This window comes from Protopterus annectens, chromosome 14.part0 (genome assembly GCF_019279795.1).
Source record: "Protopterus annectens isolate FY-2018-M chromosome 14.part0, PAN1.0, whole genome shotgun sequence".
Classification (NCBI taxonomy): domain Eukaryota; kingdom Metazoa; phylum Chordata; order Ceratodontiformes; family Protopteridae; genus Protopterus; species Protopterus annectens.
The window spans coordinates 1,150,853,362-1,150,875,113 of NC_056748.1; positions in this window are offsets into that span (position 1 = coordinate 1,150,853,362).

A 21,752-nucleotide genomic window follows, 5' to 3' on the forward strand; every position below is an offset into this window, starting at 1 on the left:
ATATTCCAGAAGAAATTGGGACTCAGTTTTAATGAGAATAAGACTAAAACACTACCTGTTAATTATGCTATTAATAAAATAGATAAGAAATTACAAAAATACATTGTGAAAGATGGTAAAAATCAATTGCTCATGGATAATCTTTTCTGATAATATTAAATATATAACAGCCCTTAATTATACTAATAACTTAAATTCCATAAAACAAACTCTTAATAAACAGAATATTTTTTCACTATAGAAGAGAGACTCTCATTGATTAAAATGATTATCCTTCCTAAAATTCTATATACAATACAATCTTTATCCCTCCCATTCCCCAAATATATAAAAGAGTATAATTCTTTGTTTCTGAGATTTTTATGGTCTCCTAATAAGCCTAGATTGGCTTTAAACTATCACATTAGAGATTGGACATCAGGTAGTATTGGTCTCCTAGATGTATAATTATAATTATATTCCTTATCCTCAGTTGTTAAGACAATAATCTATTGGTTAATTAACAATTATAATGCTAAATAGAAAGATATTCGGGAGGTATTTGGTGTAAATCCAATAATTTAACAAAATCATATCATACTAAAAGAGCTACTAATAAATTTCATTAGTTAGAAAAAGACTATTTTATAGAAAACAAAAACAAACCAGTTAACTTTTATTATATTAATGATAATAACCTCCTTTAAAATTTTCATTTTCAGGAACCCTGAATATAAAGCATAGATTTTCTTTGCATATCCAATTGCCTACAATCAAAATAGTATTAATACATTTAATTTAGCAACAATGACTATATTTAAAGACAAACACCTGTTATACAGGTATCAATTACTAGACAATGGGAAATTACAAAATGTTGACCATATCATTAATAAGTTTGAGTTAAGCAAAGACGTGGTCAGAAATTCAAAACTGTAGACAATTTGTTGAACATAAGTTTAATCAAATGCAACCAATAGTTAGAATTTCTTTCCCCACATTCATTGATTTACTCATTATTCTAATGCACCAGAATATAATTGGAAAGGGACTTCTATCTAAAATATATAAGGTACTTAAACAAATCAACAGTGTGTTCCAGAGAAAGCTACTGGATTTATTTGAGACTTGTTAATAATAACTCCCCAAGTGAAGATGATAAAAAACTAATAGATAAATCTTCAAAACAGACTACTTTATCACTAAGGTGGAGGATATTCTCTTGGAAGTTCTTACATAGAAACTTTATCACACCACATAAAGTTGAATTGATGTTTAATAAAGACACAGGATGCTGAAGAGTAAACCAAATATTAAAGCTGATTGGCAGCATATGTTTTATGATTGTATAAAAGTTAAAACATATTGGGATAATATTAATTCTCTTACCGTCTGTTTTTAATGATACATTTATGTTGGCCAAATCTCTTATTTTATTTTATACACCTATTCCTACTTGTGTCACAAAAATAAAATACCATCTTTTATGGAGCATCTTAACGTTAGCAAGAAAAGTCATCACCAAGAACTGGAAGTATCAGATGACTCCTACTATGAAGGAATTTGTACTCTTGGTGACTGAAGTGTGTCATCTTGAACTTATCATGATCAAGACAAGAACCTCTAGAATCACCTCTTCATATAATATATGGTCTAAATTCAAAGAACTGCTGGATAAATGGAAGTTAATAATTAACTAAGAATTACTCTTATCACATTTCATTTTCTGTTTAAAATGCTTTGTTTTATAGTAGACACTATTGTAAATAGTTATTTTAATTGTTTATAACTGTTCTTATAGATATGTGTATTTGTTTTATAATATTTCTATTATCATACATTAATGTTTGTTGTTAACATTTTCAATAAAAACAATTGAGAAAAAGGGAAAACCCAGTAACTTCAATAAATAAATTTTTACTTCTAGCCTGCTTCATATCATCTGGGCTCCATTTAAAAATGTTCCCCTTGATGAAACAGTAGACCTAGCAGAGAAAACAGCATTAAGAACCAAAATAGTTAAAAAAAAACTTTTGTTAACTTAAAAGAAAAAAAAACAGTTCATGCAACTTACAGATAAAACCTGGAAGTCATGGCTACAAACCAAGTCTCAAATATTCCTGCAACAATTTTGGAAGTTAAGGAACCATACCAAATGGTGCATAAAACAGGACAAAAAAGCTTATTTATTTTATTTTATTTTATTTTACATTTGTTGACCGGGATAGTCTGACTGGATGCATGCCCATTTTCAGCGGAGGCCCGGGGAGAAAAGCTCCAAGGGTAAGCAGATACAGCATTACATAATATCAGCATTACATATTACAAACAGACTATTTACAGAGATTACATAAGTAAGCAAGTTAAACAAGTTCCACAGGTTAGAGTTAATCCTGAGCACAAGTCAAGATTAAATTAAATTACACAGTAAACTAGTTAACAGATTTTTACACATTCTAGAGAGAGTTAGCCAGGCTTGATACATTGACATAGCCAGTTAAGTGACACATGTTGTTTGAGTCTAGTTTTAAATTGACCCAAGGTGGAAAGTAAGGTAATATCAGCTGGAAGAGAGTTCCAGGATCTACTTACAGAGTTTTCAAAGAGAGTCACCGGCTGTGTTATTAATTTTGCTAGTCTGAATTAGTAGTTTGTTAGAGGATCGAAGCGGTCTAGGATTGTTATAGGGGGTGATAATATTTTTAAGTGCAGGAATATTGTCCGGATTACAGAGGATTTTATAGGCCATAATCAGTTGGTTATACTGGATTAGGCTGGGTAGTTCAAGCCACCCAACCTGATTTAGATTGATGCAATGATGTGTCCTAAAAGGCAGCCCAGTGGCAAACCTGGCAATGTGATTGTATCAAATTGAGAGTTTGTTAAGGACAGTCTTGTTTAAATTCGTAAGTAGAGGGGATGCATACAGAAGGGTTGAAAAAAGGTGAGAGCGAGCTATGGCAATTTTAGCTGGAGGGGTTAGGAAGGCTTTTATTTTGTAAAGTGACCCTAGTTTTTTATTGATGGTTTTGATAGTTTGGTTAACATGTAGGTCGAATTTTAGATTATTGTCTATGATGACACATAATAGTTTTGTAGAGGGGTCAGGGGAGATTATTGTGCCATCATTTGAATTTATGGTAAAGGTGAAAGTGGTAGACCTACGTGTTGGTGAAAATAACAGCATTTTAGTTTTTTGGGGATTTAGAATCAGACGACGTTCAGAAAGCCAGTTTTCTATTGTATTAAAGGTGGCCTGGGCAGCTGACCATAACTCTACTGGAGATGTGGCTGAGCAAATCAGAGTAGAGTCATCAGCATATTGGATACAGCTGACTTTTGGGATGACAGTATAAAGGTCATTAATGAAGATGGAGAACAGCAAGGGCCTAGTATAGAGCCTTGCGGTACTCCAAGGGTGTTAGTTAGAAGGTTAGAGAGTTTGTTCTGCCAGAGGACAGCTTGCTGTCAACCATTCAGGTAGGATTGAAACCACTGAAGAGCTCTAGTATCTAGACAGAATGTTTGCAGGGTGTGGATTAAAAGTTGGTGATCAACCATATTGAATGCCTTGGAAAGATCCAAGAAGAGGGCTGAGGATATATAATTATTGTTGCGATTATGGTTTATGGTATTGGTAAAGGCTAGGAGGGCTGAAGTAGTGCTGTGATGAGGACAAAAGCCATGCTGAGTGTCTGCCATAAGGTGATTCTGGATTAGGTGGTGCGTGAATTGTCTATGAATACATTTTTCCATAATCTTTGCAAGTGGAGAGAGTATAGCTATTGGCCTATAATTGGAGAATTCAGTAGAGCTGCCTCCTTTGTAAAGTGGGATTACATAGGATATTTTCCAGATGGTGGGAATTTTAGCTTCTACTATGGTTCGATTGATTAGTATTGACACAGGGTAAGCAATAGCATCAGCTGATTTTTGTAGGTACTCGGCAGGGAGTTGATCAGCAGAAAGTGTAGTGGGTTTTAATTTTTTGATCAAGGTATGGATAAAGTGAAGTGGTGACTGGTTGGAAGCTGAATGCGAGTAGGTTTCTAGGGGTGCTACTTTCAGGACCAGGGGAGCTAGGAGGTAGTTGGCTAGCTAGGGCTTGAATTGTCTCAGTAAAGAATCGGTTAAAACTGTCAGAAACATCTTCAGGGGTTTTATCAATAGTAGCAGCAGGGATTGGGGTTGAAGTTTGTCCAGGATGTAGTAGATTATTTAAACCTGCCCAAAACGTCTGAGGGTTATTTTGATTTACTGTCTGTAAATTACAGTAGTATTGTTTTTTGTCTTGTAAAATTGATTTTTTGGTTTTGTTCCTGGATTGCCTGTATTTAATGTGATCTTGGGGGTCTTTAGAAGAACGCCATAAAGCCCATGCTTTGTTTCTAAGGGTAATTTTGAGTTTAGACTCTTTAGAAAGCCATGGTGCAGTTTTTGCCTTGGTTCTCTTTGAACGAACAGGTGCATGCAAATCAAGGATCTCAAGGAATTTGTTGTTAAAGTATGCTACTGCTTCCTCTAAGGGGATTATTATAGCAAGACCCAAAATTCAACCACAAACAATTCAAAAAATTTCTGGAAATCAATAAATACATTGTTCAACCCTGGAAAATCAACCTAGCCCATCCCCAAGCAATATCTCCAAAAATATTGCTTCACAGTTTAACTCACATTTTATAAATACAGTAACCTCCCTCCTATAAAACAAAACAAAACTACTATCCAGCCATCTCACTCCAGTCATTGAAGCCACAACAGTCATACTCACTGCAGTGGCAACATCTACAATTAAAATACCTATGTTTAAATTGACTTTTTTTGTTTTGTTTTCCTATTGCATATGGCTCTAGATTTAAAGAAACTCAGAACAATGTTAAAATGAATTTTCTAAAATGGAAAGGATTCATATTATGGTCTGAATGCTTCAAAAAAGGAAAAGTTAAGGCACCAGAATATTTAATGAACGATTATAAATTGGATGAATCTGCTAACCAGATAATATTATCCATCAGTAAAGAATTAAATGAATTTTTAGGTAATATGAGTGAAGAAGAAGAGAACCCTATTCCCCCACTATATGAATATATGAATGTTGTTTTGGAAGGTAGATTGATTTACAAAGGAAACGTGTCCAGGTTATACAAGTTAAATATAAATAATAACTTCAATGCAAAATTCTACAACTTTTAAGATAGTAATGGATTGAGTGACTCAATAGATGGTAGGAATAAAACTATGATACTTAAGTCAGTTAGTCAAGCTTCTTCAGGTTTGTACTGGAAAGTTTTTATGTGAAATATATCCACATAATGTTTGCTACTCCCTATAAAATCTCTAAGTTTAGTAAAATTACTTCTTCGGTTTGTTGGAGATGTAGTAAAGATGTAAAAGCTGTTTGAGCATACATGTAAATTGGGAACAGATAAGTATGTTTTTAAAGGGGTTTTGGTCTGATAATTGCTTTTTAACTAGATCAATAATAGTAATGAATGTTCCACTTCCTGTGTCTGTAAAAGCCAAAGAGCAAAGACTCTTTTGGGCTCTCTTGGCAGTTGCCAGAAAAGTTTTTACAAAAAACTGGAGATCAAACTTAGTTCATACATTCAAATAATTTTTTAATTTAACAAAGATACTATGTAAAACTGAAAAAAGAAGTGATCAGAATAAGATCTATAAATCAAGTAAGACCTTTGGTTGTTAGGATAACATTGAAATGTTGCTATTGAAATACCAAGATTCTTAATGTGTTACTTATATAAGATTGCCTTGGTGATTAAATGTATTTCTATCATTATATAACAATATGTGAAGTTGAATTTCTTCTTTTCTGTGTATATATTGTAAAAATGTTAAATTAATAAACATTAAAAAAAAGAAAATGAAAATGCCTATGTACCTATATACCCTTAAGACAAATACCTATGTACCTATATACCTTTAAGACAAATACCTATGTACCTATATACCTTTAAGACAAATACCTATGTACCTATATACCTTTAAGACAAATACCTATGTACCTATATACATTTAAGACAAATACCTATGTACCTATATACCTTTAAGACAAATACCTATGTACCTATATACATTTAAGACAAATACCTATGTACCTATATACCTTTAAGACAACAACGACTACCTCCGGCCAATGTCCATCTGAATACCACAAACTCACTACAGATAGACTTTGATATCCTGTCTCAATTCTAAAGAGCCACTCTATCCAAGAAGAATATGTCCACACTTTCTGGAAAAAAAATCTTATATAACATCCCTCCATAAAGGGGGCTCATTAACTGAGCTCACAAACTGTAGACCAATTGCCATTCTCTCTCAGCCTTATCCGAAATCATAGAAAGATGTATTCTCTCTAGACTTAGTATGTATATTACTTCTCATAACCTGCCCTCTCCCTTACAGCATGGTTTCAGACACAGAGTACAACCAATGGACTTCTAAGGTTCACATATAGGACACAACCACTGGCAGCTCAAGTAGGCTGACAGTCTGAGAAGAACAATAATACACCAAAAACTCAACAGAAAGAATGGCTCAAAAAGCTTCTAGGTACTAGATCTAATATAAAACTTCATAACAACTAGCTCAACAGCTTTCACACGACGTGCACGTCTGCACTCTGTGGCAATAAAGTTACTATGAAACTTAGAAGAGGAATAAGAGTTAACAGACTGCGTAAGGTCAACATCTTGAACTCTGGTACTTTCACAAACAAGATGAGAAGGAATAGTTCAAGTACTGGCCTCCAAGCAGGATCCTTATTTAACTCCAGAAACATTCCAGAATGGAACCCTTCTTCACTTTTGCTTTGAGGCACATGTTTTATAACCCCTAAAGGAAGTACATGATGCAGAACCTGAGGAAAAAAAAACATTCTGTCTGGTTCAGAGGATAAGGAAGAATTACACAAAAAGGAGGTATGCCTGTCCAGTGCCATTTGTAACTCTACTGAACTGCTCTCAGAACTCACTTATCTAAAGCAATCTGTTTTCAAAGAAACCTAAGAGCCAGTTTCTGGGACAAATTTGAACTGGAAAAGGTAGAGGGAAGGGAACAGGAGAAAGGATGTTGGCATAGTCCTTCTGAGACCTGTCCCTTTTTCTGAAAGGATTGTTGATTTTTGTAGGACTCTTTCTGCCATTGTCTTTAGATGAAATATGTCTAAATTTTTGTTTCCTTTTTCTATGGACATCTCTAGAAGGAGACCAGCTGATGGATGACACTTCAAACCAGGAAGCAACTTCTAACCCTGGCCAGCCCAGGAAGAACTTTCCAGAAAAACTCCCATACCCAAAAGAAATGGTTATTCCCATGGCCAGAATGGATAGTGGAACAGCCACAGAGGACATGGCTAAACTCAGGAAACCAACGGGTGGTCTGAGGAACAAGCTGTGGCCACTTTAGAGTCACTCACCAATGTCTGAGCCCACAGTGCAGGGATGGGGTTTTTCTTTTTTTTCCTTCTTATGTAAATCAGGAGGAGGAACCACAGGACTGGTAAGGCTATCCGTGTTCCTACAGAGGAAGAAGCCTGTTAGACTGAGTCATTCAGAAGGCAAGTTGTCATTCTAGTGTCTGAAAGCAGTACATATACTTACACTTCCCTACACAGTTCCACAAATTTCACAAAAGTAAATGTGCAGACATTATTCTTTAGATCCTCCACAATTCAGAAATCCCTTTTCATAGAAAGTGTCACCAAATTAAGTAAATAGGAAGGCAAGCTATCACAAAGTGAATACAATCATTAAAATACACTTACAATTTCTTTAAACATTTAATTCCTCTATTTCATTAATAAAAAAGTACAAACAGAGCAGACTTTCCTCATAAAAAGTGCCCCAGACCCAGTTAATTAGTCCTTGCTACTAAAGATAAGTCATCTAATAAGATGTTTCCACTAAAAATGTTAACACAGTAAATTGCTGATATTATTAAAGATACCTGGTCCCATGTCTTGTGAAAAATAGAAAAAAATATAATTTCTGCATGGAGGGGTTTGCCAAAGGGGATTTGTCTGCCAGAAATGGAAGATTGGAACCAATAGTTAATCCTGTGAAGCCCAGAGGTGCTCAAACGCCTTCAACAGATCCAGGAATGCAGTGTCTACTGCAATTTCTTCCATTAACTGCTACTACCACAGCTGAATAAAATGTTACTAAATTTGTAACACACGTCTTTCCCTATGTAAAACCATGTTCACTAATATTACCATTAGCTGAAGTGTAAGATGTTTGCACATAGGTAATCAGCACCCCTCATAACATCTCCCAAAGATATTAGTAAGGACAAATGGTCTATAATTTTCCAACACATCTGCGTCTCCACTCTTGTCTATAGAAGTAATCGATGCCTGTTTCCAAACAGTTGGAATAAATCCCTCTTACTATGACTGTTGATATAAGATAACGGAGGTGGGATGGGGTAAATCAAATCCTTCACCTTTCTTAGAGAAAAAAAAACAATAAAGGTATCCATGCCACAAACAGTATGGTTATTATTTTTATTAACAGCCTCTAAGACCCGTTTATGATGGATTTATGGGCATGTCCCATCCACAGCTAAATCTAAATTATGGGCAGAAAAAGATTTAGCAGTAAAGGATAAAGCAAAATACCTGACAAACAGGTGTACAATACCCTTCGTTAAGTAATGTGCTCCATTCCTACAAAGTCAGATCATTTATGTTTCCACTTTTATGTTCCTTTATGTGACTACAAAAAAAGCTTTCATATTGCCTTTCAGATTAGTAACTAAAGTATACTCATATCCCATCTTTGCTCTTTCTACTGCCATCCTGAACTTATTATTAGATTTTTTATATCTTTACCTTTTCATTTAGGATGGACATTCCCTTGTCATTATTAAACAAGATTCTTTTTAATTCTAGTAAATTGCAGTAGGTGTCTATTCCACCAGAAAAGACCCCCAATTGCTTTTCCAACTTTTCTGTCTTTACATTGGAGTGCATTTTTCTGTTGAAGTGCCCAACCTTTATTAGAAAATAGTCCACTTGTCTGCTGCACTATTACCATGAACTCTGCTCTCCAGCTGAGCTTCAGAGTTCAGACCTAATAAAGTCATATTTATTATCATAATACTTCCTTCCATGCTGAGAGACTACCTGTTTGTTCACTAAGTTAATTTCAGTGGGATGAAATACACCCTGATAGTCGGAGCTTTACAATGGAGTTGAGCATGTTAACAAGACTGGTATAAAAACAATATCTAAAATATTAATTCCTTTGTAAAGTGGTACAGGCTCCTATAAAAGCAAACAACCACTGTTTTTTAACCAAAATTCATCAAAGTTATGTAAATGATTTCAGATGTAACACTGCTGTAGTCTAAAACAAATCTATAATAGTTTTTACCACAGATCAATACCCCACCTCTTAGCTTCCTATATTTGATATTATTATGACAGCTCATATAATATTTCAGTCTAATGGGTTGAAACTCATCGCTGAGCCATCTTTTGTTGATAAGGGCAATGTAAATAACTTTTGGATTATAATGAGGTGATTTGACCATCTGCCTGGGGCCTACAGCTCTTTGGGTAGTGCAAGAACAGGATATTGCAGCTGTAATTGCTCTGAACATGGATATTGTGTGCCAATTTTATATTTATCTTATTTTTTTATAAAATAAAGAGCGCACAGAGCCTTGAAAACAGCCATAGCTAAAGTGACCTGTGGAGGAGGTCAGTAACAACCTATTGAGTTGCAGAAAGCCCATGAACATTAAATAGGAATGGGATGGTTGAAGTGGTCAAAAGAGTAGCAGCTGAAGTAGCATTAAGTATTTTTTTTAATTCTTGCAAGCAACCGGATATCAGCAGTGGAATTTTCTCAGCAGGCTGGGCGTTCTTTGCTATGGAGACAGGCTGGCAAGCAGCTGTGTGTTTGTATAAAATAGAGATGAAATATACTGTGTGGCTTTTGTTTCACTTTGTTTTTTATTTTTTTAGAGTTGGACATTTGAGATGTTCACAGTAAAAGTATCTATAATTGTTGGGCACTGGCAGAGTGAGATGTTCACAGATAAAGTATCTATAATTATTGGGTACTGGCAGAGTGAGATGTTCACAGATAAAGTATCTATAATTATTGGGTACTGGCAGAGTGAGATGTTCACAGATAAAGCATCTATAATTGTTGGGTACTGGCAGAGTGAGATGTTCACAGATAAAGTAGCTATAATTTTTGGGTACTGGTAGAGTGAGATGTTCACAGATAAAGTATCTATAATTGATGGGTACTGGCAGCGTGAGATGTTCACAGATAACAAAGTATCTATAACTGTTGGGTACTGGCAGAGTGAGATGTTTACAGATAAAGTATCTATAATTGTTGGGTACTGGCAGAGTGAGATGTTCACAGATAAAGTATCTATAATCGCTGGGTACTAGCAGAGTGAGATGTTCACAGATAAAGTATCTATAATTGGGTACTGGCAGAGTGAGATGTTCACAGATAAAGTATCTATAATCGTTGGGTACTGGCAGAGTGAGATGTTCACAGATAAAGTATCTATAATTATTGGGTACTGGCAGAGTGAGATGTTCACAGATAAAGTATCTATAATTTTTGGGCACTGGCAGAGTGAGATGTTCACAGATAAAGCAGCTATAATTGTTGGGTACTGGTAGAGTGAGATGTTCACAGATAAATTATCTATAATTGATGGGTACTTGCAGAGTGAGATGTTCATAGATAAAGTATCTATAATTATTGGGTACTGGCAGAGTGAGATGTTCACAGATAAAGTATCTATAATTGTTAGGTACTGGCAGAGTGAGATGTTCACCGATAAATTATCTATAATTGTTGGGTACTGGCAGAGTGAGATGTTCACAGATAAAGTATCTATAATTGTTGGGTACTGGCAGCGTGAGATGTTCACAGATAAAGTATCTATAATTGTTGGGTACTGGCAGAGTGAGATGTTTACAGATAAAGTATCTATAATTGTTGGGTACTGGCAGAGTGAGATGTTTACAGATAAAGTATCTATAATTGTTGGGTACTGGCAGAGTGAAATGTTCACAGATAAAGTATCTATAATTGTTGGGTACTGGCAGAGTGAGATGTTCACAGATAAAGTATCTATAATTGTTGGGTACTGGCAGAGTGAGATGTTCACAGATAAAGTATCTATAATTGTTATGTACTGGCAGAGTGAGATGTTCACAGATAAAGTATCTAGAATTGTTGGGTACTGGCAGAGTGAGATGTTCACAGATAAAGTATCTAGAATTGTTGGGTACTGGCAGAGTGAGATGTTCACAGATAAAGTATCTATCATTGTTGGGTACTGGAAGAGGGGTCTTTTTTATGTGCTCGAAACAGGAAAAACCCGAATCCGAATAGTGCAACACATAAAGAGCAAACCACGAATACGTCGAACGCAGTAACGCGTGAAATTTAAAACTCGAGCCATCATAGTCGGCCAACCCACCACCGCAACACACTGCCTACCCAAACACAATAAAAAAAAACAAATACATACACTAACCAAAACCCTACTTCTAACCCTAAATTAAAGCACCAAAACCCTACTGCTAACCCTACACTAACCCGACATACACAACTATCTATGCACTATCCTTAACCCCTCCCTAACCCTAAGGTCTGTATCTACTGCACACTTCCCCTGCGGAGCTATATCCAAACAAACTAAATATTTCACACACATACACTTAACAAAACCCTACACTAAACCTTACATACATTACCTACACAAAACCTTACATACACTACCTACCTATGCCCTTACCTTAACCCCTCCCTAAAGCTATGGTCCGTAACTATTGCGCACATACCTTACAGAGCTATACTGCAGACAGGCCAACTATGCGAATTCGATATTTCCACTTTCGTGGTTTCGTTCGTTCGACGTATTCACGGTTCGCTCTTTACGTGTCACACTATTCGGATTCGGGTTTTACAGCTTTTGAGTGCTTAAAGTAGACCCTTGCCAGAGTGTGTACTGATATGCTGTTATTCAGATTATTGCATTGGCTTTGTAAGATTAATGTGATTTTTTGTTGCAAGTCAGTATCATACTGCTCAGTTCTTTCTGATTCTGTCTCACATTTCTGCCCTGTCCCTAGCACAATTTTTATTTTCTGGAAAATCACTGAGTGAATAAATGATCCCACATATCAGATTTCATACCTCTTAATGTTCAGAAAATTACATGTTGATTCAAAATCTGCTGTTCTAATAACATAGTAGCTATCCTGTGTGTGTATATGGACTGCCTATATATGAAAGTGACTGCTGCCATTTGATGTGTATAGGGACTGTCTGTATATGAAAGTGATTGCTGACATTTGATGCGTATAGGGACCACCTGTATATGAAAGTGTCTGCTGCCATTTGATGTGTATAGGGACTGTCAGTATATGAAAGTGACTGCTACCATTTGATGTGTATAGGGACTGTCGGCATATGAAAGTGACTGCTGCCATTTGATGTGTATAGGGACTGTTTCTATTTTATTTATTTAACATTTGTTAACCAGTCCAACTTGGAACGAGCCAATTTTCAGTGGAGGCATGGGGAGAAATGCTCCAGACTCATGTTTTTGTAACGTATATGAAAGCGACTGCTGCCATTTGGCATGTATAGGGAATGTCTGTATATGAAAGTGACTGCTGCCATTTGACGTGTATAGAGAATGTCTGTATATGAAAGTGACTGCTGCCATTTGATGTGTATAGGGATCTTCTCTATATGAAAGTGACTGCTGCCATTTGATGTGTATAGGGACAGTCTCTATATGAGAGTGACTGCTGCCATTTGATCTGTATAAGAACTGTCTATATGAAAGTGACTGCTGCCATTTGAGCTGTATAGGGCGTGTTTGTATACGAAAGTGCTGCCATTGAATTTGTATAGGGACTGTCTGTATATGAAAGTGACTGCTGCCATTTGATCTGTATAGGGACCACTTGTATATGAAGGTGTCTGCTGCCATTTGATGTGTATAGGGACTGTCTATATATGAAAGTGACTGCTGCCATTTGAGCTGTATAGGGCGTGTTTGTATATGAAAGTGACTGCTACCATTGGATTTGTATAGGGACTGTCTGTATATGAAAGTGACTGCTGCCATTTAATCTGTATAAGAACTGTCTATATGAAAGTGACTGCTGCCATTTGAGCTGTATAGGGCGTGTTGTATACGAAAGTGACTGCTACCATTGGATTTGTATAGGGACTGTCTGTATATGAAAGTGACTGCTGCCATTTAATCTGTATAGGGACCACCTGTATATGAAGGTGTCTGCTGCCATTTGATGTGTATAGGGACTGTCTGTATATGAACGTGACTGCTGCCATTTGATGTGTATAGGGACTGTTTGTATATGAAAGTGACTGTTGCCATTGGATTTGTATAAGGGACTGTCTGTATATGAAAGTGACTGCTGCCATTTGATCTGTATAGGGACCACCTGTATATGAAGGTGTCTGCTGCCATTTGATGTGTATAGGGACTGTCTGTATATGAACGTGACTGCTGCCATTTGATGTGTATAGGGACTGTTTGCATATGAGAGTGACTGCTGCCATTGGATTTATATAGGCACTGTCTGTATATGAAAGTGACTGCTGCCATTTGATCTGTATAGGGACCACCTGTATATGAAGGTGTCTGCTGCCATTTGATGTGTATAGGGACTGTCTGTATATGAACGTGACTGCTGCCATTTGATTATTATTCTGGACCTCCAGAACTAATGCACTAGTTGTGAATGAAGTTGGTATGTATTTCTGAACTGTCTTTGGTTTTGTACAACATCCCTGCCTAATTTTGTATTATAGTTCTGCTTTTCCTATCATAATTTTTTTTATTTTCTGGTAAATCACTGAAGATTAAAGTTAGTCAATAATATCAGACATTACAGTTCTATACTTCTTAATCAAAATATATATAGGGATGCATATCTTGCTGTTTTATTAACTTTTTAGTGAAAATGGACTTCTATTTAAAAAATTGTTTCTGATTTTGGGCCTTTGTCCTCCCATAAGTTTTGTAAGATTCAAAAACCCAGGAAACCATGTTGCATCACCACAAAATAACAAATTTTAATGATTGAAGGTGTGTAAATACAAAATCAATTATTCCTGGCTCCACAAAGTCTGGTCTTCACTTTTCCCCTTAGAAGTGTTGTAAATCTCAAAGTAAGCACTCTATTTTCATTCTAAAGACCTGCAGTTACTCATATAAGTAATCTTATAAGTAAGCACTAATTAACTAAAGCACTACACCCTCTTATACCCCCTTTAAGTACTTGGCTCCCTATTGGTCCTTTTTGATTAGTCAAAAAGTAGTTCCTTATACTATTCTGGCATGTCCAAAAGTCAGTTTTGGGTTTACTCTCCAGTCCAGCTGGTGAATCTAGGAATCTTGAGGCAATGTTACAACTGCCTTATGTACACAGACCACCCTCTCCTCCTCCCAACAAGCTCAAATATATGTGAGAGATGCAACTATATAGGCAAACTGGAGGCTGAGCTCTCTCAACCCAGTACTGGCGCAGTCAGTCAGGAGGAGAAGGTAACCACAAACACCACAAATCCAGTCTCACATAGACCTATCGCAACAGCAAACCAAACACATAAACACACAAAAACATACTCGGAGGCTCTAAATAAAAATCTGCCCAAGCAGCAGAGACCTCCAAAGCAGACTTCCAAGCAACCGCTACCCCACAACAATACCCACGTATCACATAGTTCACAAAGTCAGTGTGCCACACAATCACAGCCCTTAAGGCTAAACAACACACCTAATACACTTGTAATAGGTGACTCTATTGTCAGACACACTGATGTCCCACTCACCAGGCTGAACAAAGAGAAGGTCACTGTAAGCTGCCTGTCGGGTGCCAGGATCCGCCAAATAACACAAGCACTCAGGTCACTCCAAAGCAAGTACAAATATGACTCCGTCATTGTCCATGCTGGTGTGAATGACCTGAGACGTACCTCCCTGGACTACATGAAAAGAGACATAGAGGAGCTCTCTGATCATGTAGCCCAGGCCGGTATGACCCTGACCTTGAGTAGCATCTTACCCTCACCAAGAATGATGCCACAGTATAAAGACAAAATGATCAATTTTAACAATTGGCTAAAGTATTGGTGTCATTCAAAGGGGATTCAGTGTCTGTCAGCCTGGGATGACATGCTCAACAAGCCACGTTGCTTCGCTAGGGATGGCTTGCACCTGTCACCCCTGGGCTTTTGAATACTGGCTAAGGCTCTTGCCACCCCCATGGTGCCTTTTTTAGGCAAGGCTCAAAAGACAAACCCACCTCCATAGACAACACAAGGAAAAAGAAACTAAGGGTAATGCTGCTCAACCCCAGAAGTCTAAACCTCAAGATGCACGCACTCGAGGCTCTCCTCAGTATGGAGAATACCGATATCTGTGCAGTAACAGAAACCTGGTTCAAGGCTCCCGAGAGCACCCCAGCACTACCAGGTTATACCTCATACCATGCTTTTCGCCCCCAAAACTCGGACTGAACCACAAAAGGAGGGGGAGTATCCATATTCATCAAAGATACCCACACCTCCAGGTTAGTGGCACTGCACGAAGCATTGGAGACCATCCATGTGCAACTAACAGTGGGAAAAACTGCCTTTCAGTTTGTAGCCTGCTACAGACCACCCTCCCAAACTCAGAAACCCCACTCGGCTTTCCTGAGAACACTGGAGAATATGAAGGTCTCTCCAAACACCATCATATTGGGTGACTTCAACTACCCAAACATAGACTGGGAGCACTACTCAAGCCCCAACACCCTTGCCCAACAGTTCCTAGAATTTATAAACTCAAATGCTATGGAACAACTGGTCACCACTCCCACAAGAAGGGAAAACATATTGGACCTGATCATCACCAACATGGGGACTCTATGTTCCATACCAGAGGTATACCCCTCATTGGTAAGATCTGACCATAAATTAATCTCACTGGACATCCATATCCCATCCCCACCCCCAGCCAAGGAAACCACGGTGAAGAACTTCTCAAAAGCAAACTTCACACTTCTCAAAACCGAAGTGGAATCCTTAAAAGCCCCTGGGCCAGTAGAAAATACGGCCCAAACCGCAGAATTCTTTACAAATGCATTCTATGGACTCCTACAGGAATGCATGGATCATGCTATTTCAAATAAAACCAAGACTCACTCCTCCAAAGGCAGGAGACCTGTCTGGTGGACCCCAGCCATAAATAAGCTATACAACAGAAGGAAGAAGCTACTACATGATAGAGCAAAATCCCAAAACGGGAAGGCATCTCTGATCAGTACTAGCATGAAACTACGATCCCTCATAAAATCATCTAAGGCCAGCTTTGAAAGAAAAATTGCACAGGACGCTAAAGATAATCACAAGGCCTTCTTTAGTTATGTCAGGAACCTGGGTGGCAACTCCCAGATATGCTCTGAGTTAGTGTATAATGACAAAAAATACACTGAACCCACAGACATTGCCAACATCCTGGCAGACAGGTTCAGTGCAAACTTCTCCCCCTTCCCCAAAAGAGAAAATGTCTATCCCAACAGAGTGTAGCCTCCCTGACATCATAGATGCACAGGTGAGAGCTGCCCTCTCCAAAGCAAAAAACACAGCATCAATGGGACCGGACGGTGTCCCAGGCTGTGTCTTACACGAGCTCCAAGAAGAACTGAACCCTCACATAAAGTCACTGTTCAGTCTCAGCCTTACTACAGGATATGTACCCAAGGAATGGCGTACAGCAACAGTGGTCCCACTCCACAAAGGTGGTGCCACAACGGACCCCGGAAACTATCGCCCTATAAGCCTGACTAGCCTGGTCTGCAAAGCTATGGAGCATATCATCATGGAACTCATAAACAAAGACATTGGGAACCTCCAAACACTGGATCCTACCCAATTCGGCTTTGTTAAGGGCAGATCTTGCCTCTTGAACCTGGTCGACTTCTTTGAAACAGTCCCCAAGGCCATAGATGAAGGGAAGGTAGTCCACACAGCCTACCTGGACCTCGCAAAAGCCTTCGACACAATACCCCACTCGGGCATCATAAATAAGTTCACCAGCTTAAATATCAACCCCTATGTCACAAGATGGGTTGCAAACTGGCTCAGGGATATAACCCACATGGTCAGAATTGCAGGTGCCATGTCAGACTCTAAACCAGTTACAAGTGGCATCCCACAACGCTCAGTCCTGGGACCTCTCTTGTTTGGTATATATTTCTCTGAGGTACAGGCTAACACGCGAGGACTATGGCTGACCAAGTTCGCAGATGACTGCAAACTGGGTACCATAATCGACTCGCCGACTGACACAAGCATCCTCTAAAAGGGTCTCACAGAGACGGATAACTGGTGCTAGAGCCATGGCCTAAAGCTAAATGCCAAAAAGTGCATAGTCATCCCCTTTGGGAAAAACAAAGTGCCCACAAATTACCACATAGGTGGTAATCCATTAAGTACGGAAGAAGTAATTAGGGATTTGGGGACCCAAGTAGATAGCAATCTCTCCTTTGACAATCACGTTGCCAAAGTGGTTAGAAAGACCTTCTATATAGCCCACCTTATCACGAAAGGGTTCACATCTAGATCAAGAGAGGTCATTGTGCCCTCTACTCATCACTCATCAGGCCCATAATTGAATACAATGCCCCATTTGGGATGTACCTTACCTGACACCTGCAGCAACTGGAAAGACCCCAAAAGTACCTCACCAAGAGGATCAAGGGACTCAAACAGATGCCCTATGCAGTTAGGCTAAAGAAACTCCTGCTCTACTCAGTTGCTTACTGCCTACTCAGAGGCGATCTGTGCCTGACGTATAAAGCCATGTCCAAACCAGAATTAATGGACATGCTCCACCTCAGGAAATCCAAATCCCTTAGAGCCACATGCTCCAGGGACTTAAACCTCAGCACAGAAATAAATAGGACATGCTGGAGGGACAGATTCATATCCCAGAGGCTCCCCTCACTCTGGAACAAAATCCCAATCCATGTTAGGCAGAGCCCCTCAATGACCCTCTTCAAGAGAAATCTTGACAAGTGGATGGGAGATCGTAGGTTTACCCTTGGGATCTCTTCTGTGTCCCTGCTAGACAGAGGCACAGCAAACTAACCTTAAAAGGGCTATCTTCTGTGATCTACTATACAGAGACACAGTCAACTAATCTAAAAGGGTGGCGAAAGCCAAACACACTCTAGCTAGGCTTATAAATGCCCTAGGACAGATAGCCTAGTATCAACCTATGAACCTATAATAAAAACATCCAGAGTTAAGAACTTTTGTCCATCAAAGATGTTTGGACGTCATCAGAACTCAGTATTTGTATTATCCACATAAAGGTCCTAAAAATGCCCCGGAAATTTGCGATCACAACTAGATACTTAAAATCTTTGGCCTCATTTTTGTTTTGGCTCCCCCATAAGTTTGGTCCCTAATTTATACTACTGATTTATACTATAATTGCTACTCTCTATGTGAATCAAAATTGAAATGTATTCATTTTTGCCATTATTTGTATCACAATCAGAAGTCTGAGGTGTACACTGTCAAGAAAGTGGATATAACTTCTAGGTGGAAGTGGAGGGCTATCTCTGGAAGAAAGTACTTTAGCCTCTTGCTATCTGGTCATTGTATTTATTTATTTATTTATTTGCAGTTGGTTAACCAGGATAGTCCATTGGGCCTAGAAGAACCCTTTTTCAATGGTGTCCTGGGGAGAAAAGCTCCAAAATCAAACGATAATTACAGACAATGTTACAATAGACATTTTCTTTTTGTGATAGTAAGTTCTAAAGTATTAGTAAAAATTGCATTTAAACATTTAACCTCTAAAGAAAAAATGACAGTGACAGTTTAGGTTATACAAATTACAGATAAAATATCTCATTTAACAGAGACAATATCCGAGGGAAAAAGTACTAACATTGTAAATCAAGAGTAGTTATTTACACATGGATCGGAACTTGCTAAAACCATGTATGGAGTTGAAGAAGACTAAGATGAAAGATTAAGACGGGTGGGAGCCAGAGCAATCCCACTGAGAAATTAGGTATGAGTGGAGTGAGTTTTTAAAGGAAGAGAGGTTTGTAGTGGTACGGACGGATGGAGGTAGGGAGTTTCATTGGCTTGCGAGGGCGAAGGACAGGAAATTTTTGCCTAAGGGATGGGTAGGTTTATGCAGTTCTACTAGGTTCTGATTGTTAGATCTTAATTGTCATTCAGGGAGGTGCATTTTGAAGGTAGAGGATAGGGAGGGACAGAGGGAGGGGGAGAAGATGAGTTTGTGGGCATGAGTGAGTTGAATAAAGGAGAGATAACTGGGCAGCTGTAACCAATTTAATTGACGAAGGGTTAGACAGTGATGGGTAGAGAACTTTTGGCTTGTGGCAAACTTTGTGATTTTGTAATAGCAAGAGTAGAGTTTTGTCTTAAGAGAGGATTGAAGGTTTGTAAGAAGTGCAGCACCATTGACAAGAGAAGGGATAGGATATGTGGTTGAGAGAATAAACTTAATAGAAGGAGTAAGGTAGCGATTGTTGCGGTAGAGCATGCCAAGTTTTTGGTGTTTTTTTTAATATTTATTTGTAGGTGAGAGGTGAATTTGAGTTGGCCATCAGTGATGACTCCTAGTAAGTTAGCCTCAGATACTAATTCTAAAGATGTATTGTTATGGCATTTGATGGAAAATGAATTCTTGTCAATGATGGTTGTTTTTGTAGGGGTAAATAACATTAGCTTGGTTTTTGAGGCATTGAGTGCTAGGTGATTATCTAACATTCAGTGTTCAGTGGTAGAGAAAGCTTCTTGTGTGAAGCTTTATTAGTATGGGGATGGAGGTGGCAGAACAGATAATGGTTGAATCATTGGCATATTGGATAAGGTTTGCATTAGGGATTGAGCGATGGAAATCATTTATAAATATATTGAAGAGGAGGGGACCCAGTATGGAACCCTGGGGGACTCCTGTGGGGGTGTCAAGGAAGGAGGAGGTGGCTGTTTTCCATTTGACTGCCTGGTGTCTAAGAGATAACTCTCAAACCATTTGGGGGTGGACAGGGATAGGTTTAGTTTAGAGAGGTTAGCTTGGAGAAGGTTATGAGATATTGTATCGAAGGCCTTAGAGAAGTTGAGTAGGAGGGTGGATACTATGCAGCCAGAGTCACGGGCTTTATTAACAATTTCTAAGAAGGAAAGAAGGGCAGTGGTAGTGCTGTGGCTGGGTCTAAATCCATGCTGTGTTGGAGTAAGTAAGTGATTGTCGGTGAGGTAGGGAAGGAATTCAAGATGGATACAATTTTCAAGGAGTTTAGAGATGGGGGATAGGATGGCAACAGGGCAAAAGTTTGTAACGTCATTATTGTTACCCCCTTTGTGCAAAGGTATAATGAAGGCCTTTTTCCATAGTTGGGGTCCATGACCTTCTTGGATAGAATGGTTGATTAGTATGGTGATGGGTAAGGCAACGGCTTCAGCAGCTATAGTTAGAAAGTGTGAGGGTATATTATCTGGGGCATTAGAGCATGGTTTTAGTTTTTGAAGGAGTTTTTTTATGGAGGATATGGGTATGGGTTTTATGGAGAAATGAGGGGGTTGGGAGATGGAGGTATTGGGGAGTAATGGTGAGAGTGAAGCCGGGGAAGGGGAGGTGGAGGTAGGGGATGTAGTATTGGTAAGAAGGATGAGGTTAGTTTGAATATTGAATTGTTGAAAAAAAGAGTTAAATTGTGTGGCTAGATCTATGTCTAGAGCATCGGGATCTGGACACAAGTTTTCTTTTTTGCCAGGGTTAAGGAGAATGGAGATACCATTCCAGAATTTCTGTGGATTTGTTTTATGATTATTTTGTAGTGAGATGAAATAAGTTTTACAATCTGTTGTAACAAGCTTTTTAACTTTATTGTGAAGTGATTTATACTCAGAGAGTGGATGGAGTTTTATTTTTCTGGTGGCGTGAGCAGGCTTTATCTCTAAGCCGCATGGCAGCCAGTGTATTTTTGGTTAGCCAACGGACTGTTATGCTTTTTATTCTTTTGGTTTTTAGGGGAGCATAGCTGTCTAAAAGGTTTAGGAAAGTTGAGTTGAAGTAGGTGACAGCATTTTCTAGGGGTAGAGTTCTTAGAGGGTTCCAGTTTATTGATTTTAGAGAGTTAGAAAAGGTAGTGGGATTGAAATTTTTTAAGTTGTGAGTAGAAATATAGTTATGAGATAACTGTGGGGGAGAAGTAAGGCACCGAGCAAAAGTGGGAAGCTGATCACCGAGCGAGTCAGGGAGTGTGCCACTGTCAGAGAAATAATGGGGGTGAGAGACTAAGATCCAGTCTAGGATACTACCACTGGAGTAATCTTTGGAGTGTCTGATTATAGAGTTGATAAGTTGTAAAAAATGATACAGGTTGATTTTTAGGGAGTTAGAGAGGGAATGGATAGAAGACCAGTTAATATTCATGTCACCCAGTATTATCGTTTCATTACTAATATTAGTGGAAAGTGAAGATAGCATATCTTTGAGTACTGAGATATTGTCTCCTGGGGGAATGTATAGTGAGGTGTTACATATATGCTTGTGTCTATTTACTTTTCAGCAATCATTATTTTGGGGTTTGCAGGACTAATGTACATTTGTATAAAGTTAAGTTTGAATGCGTTATCATGGCTACACTGGCTTGACTAGTATGCATTTGTGTGAAAAAACTTGAAATATAT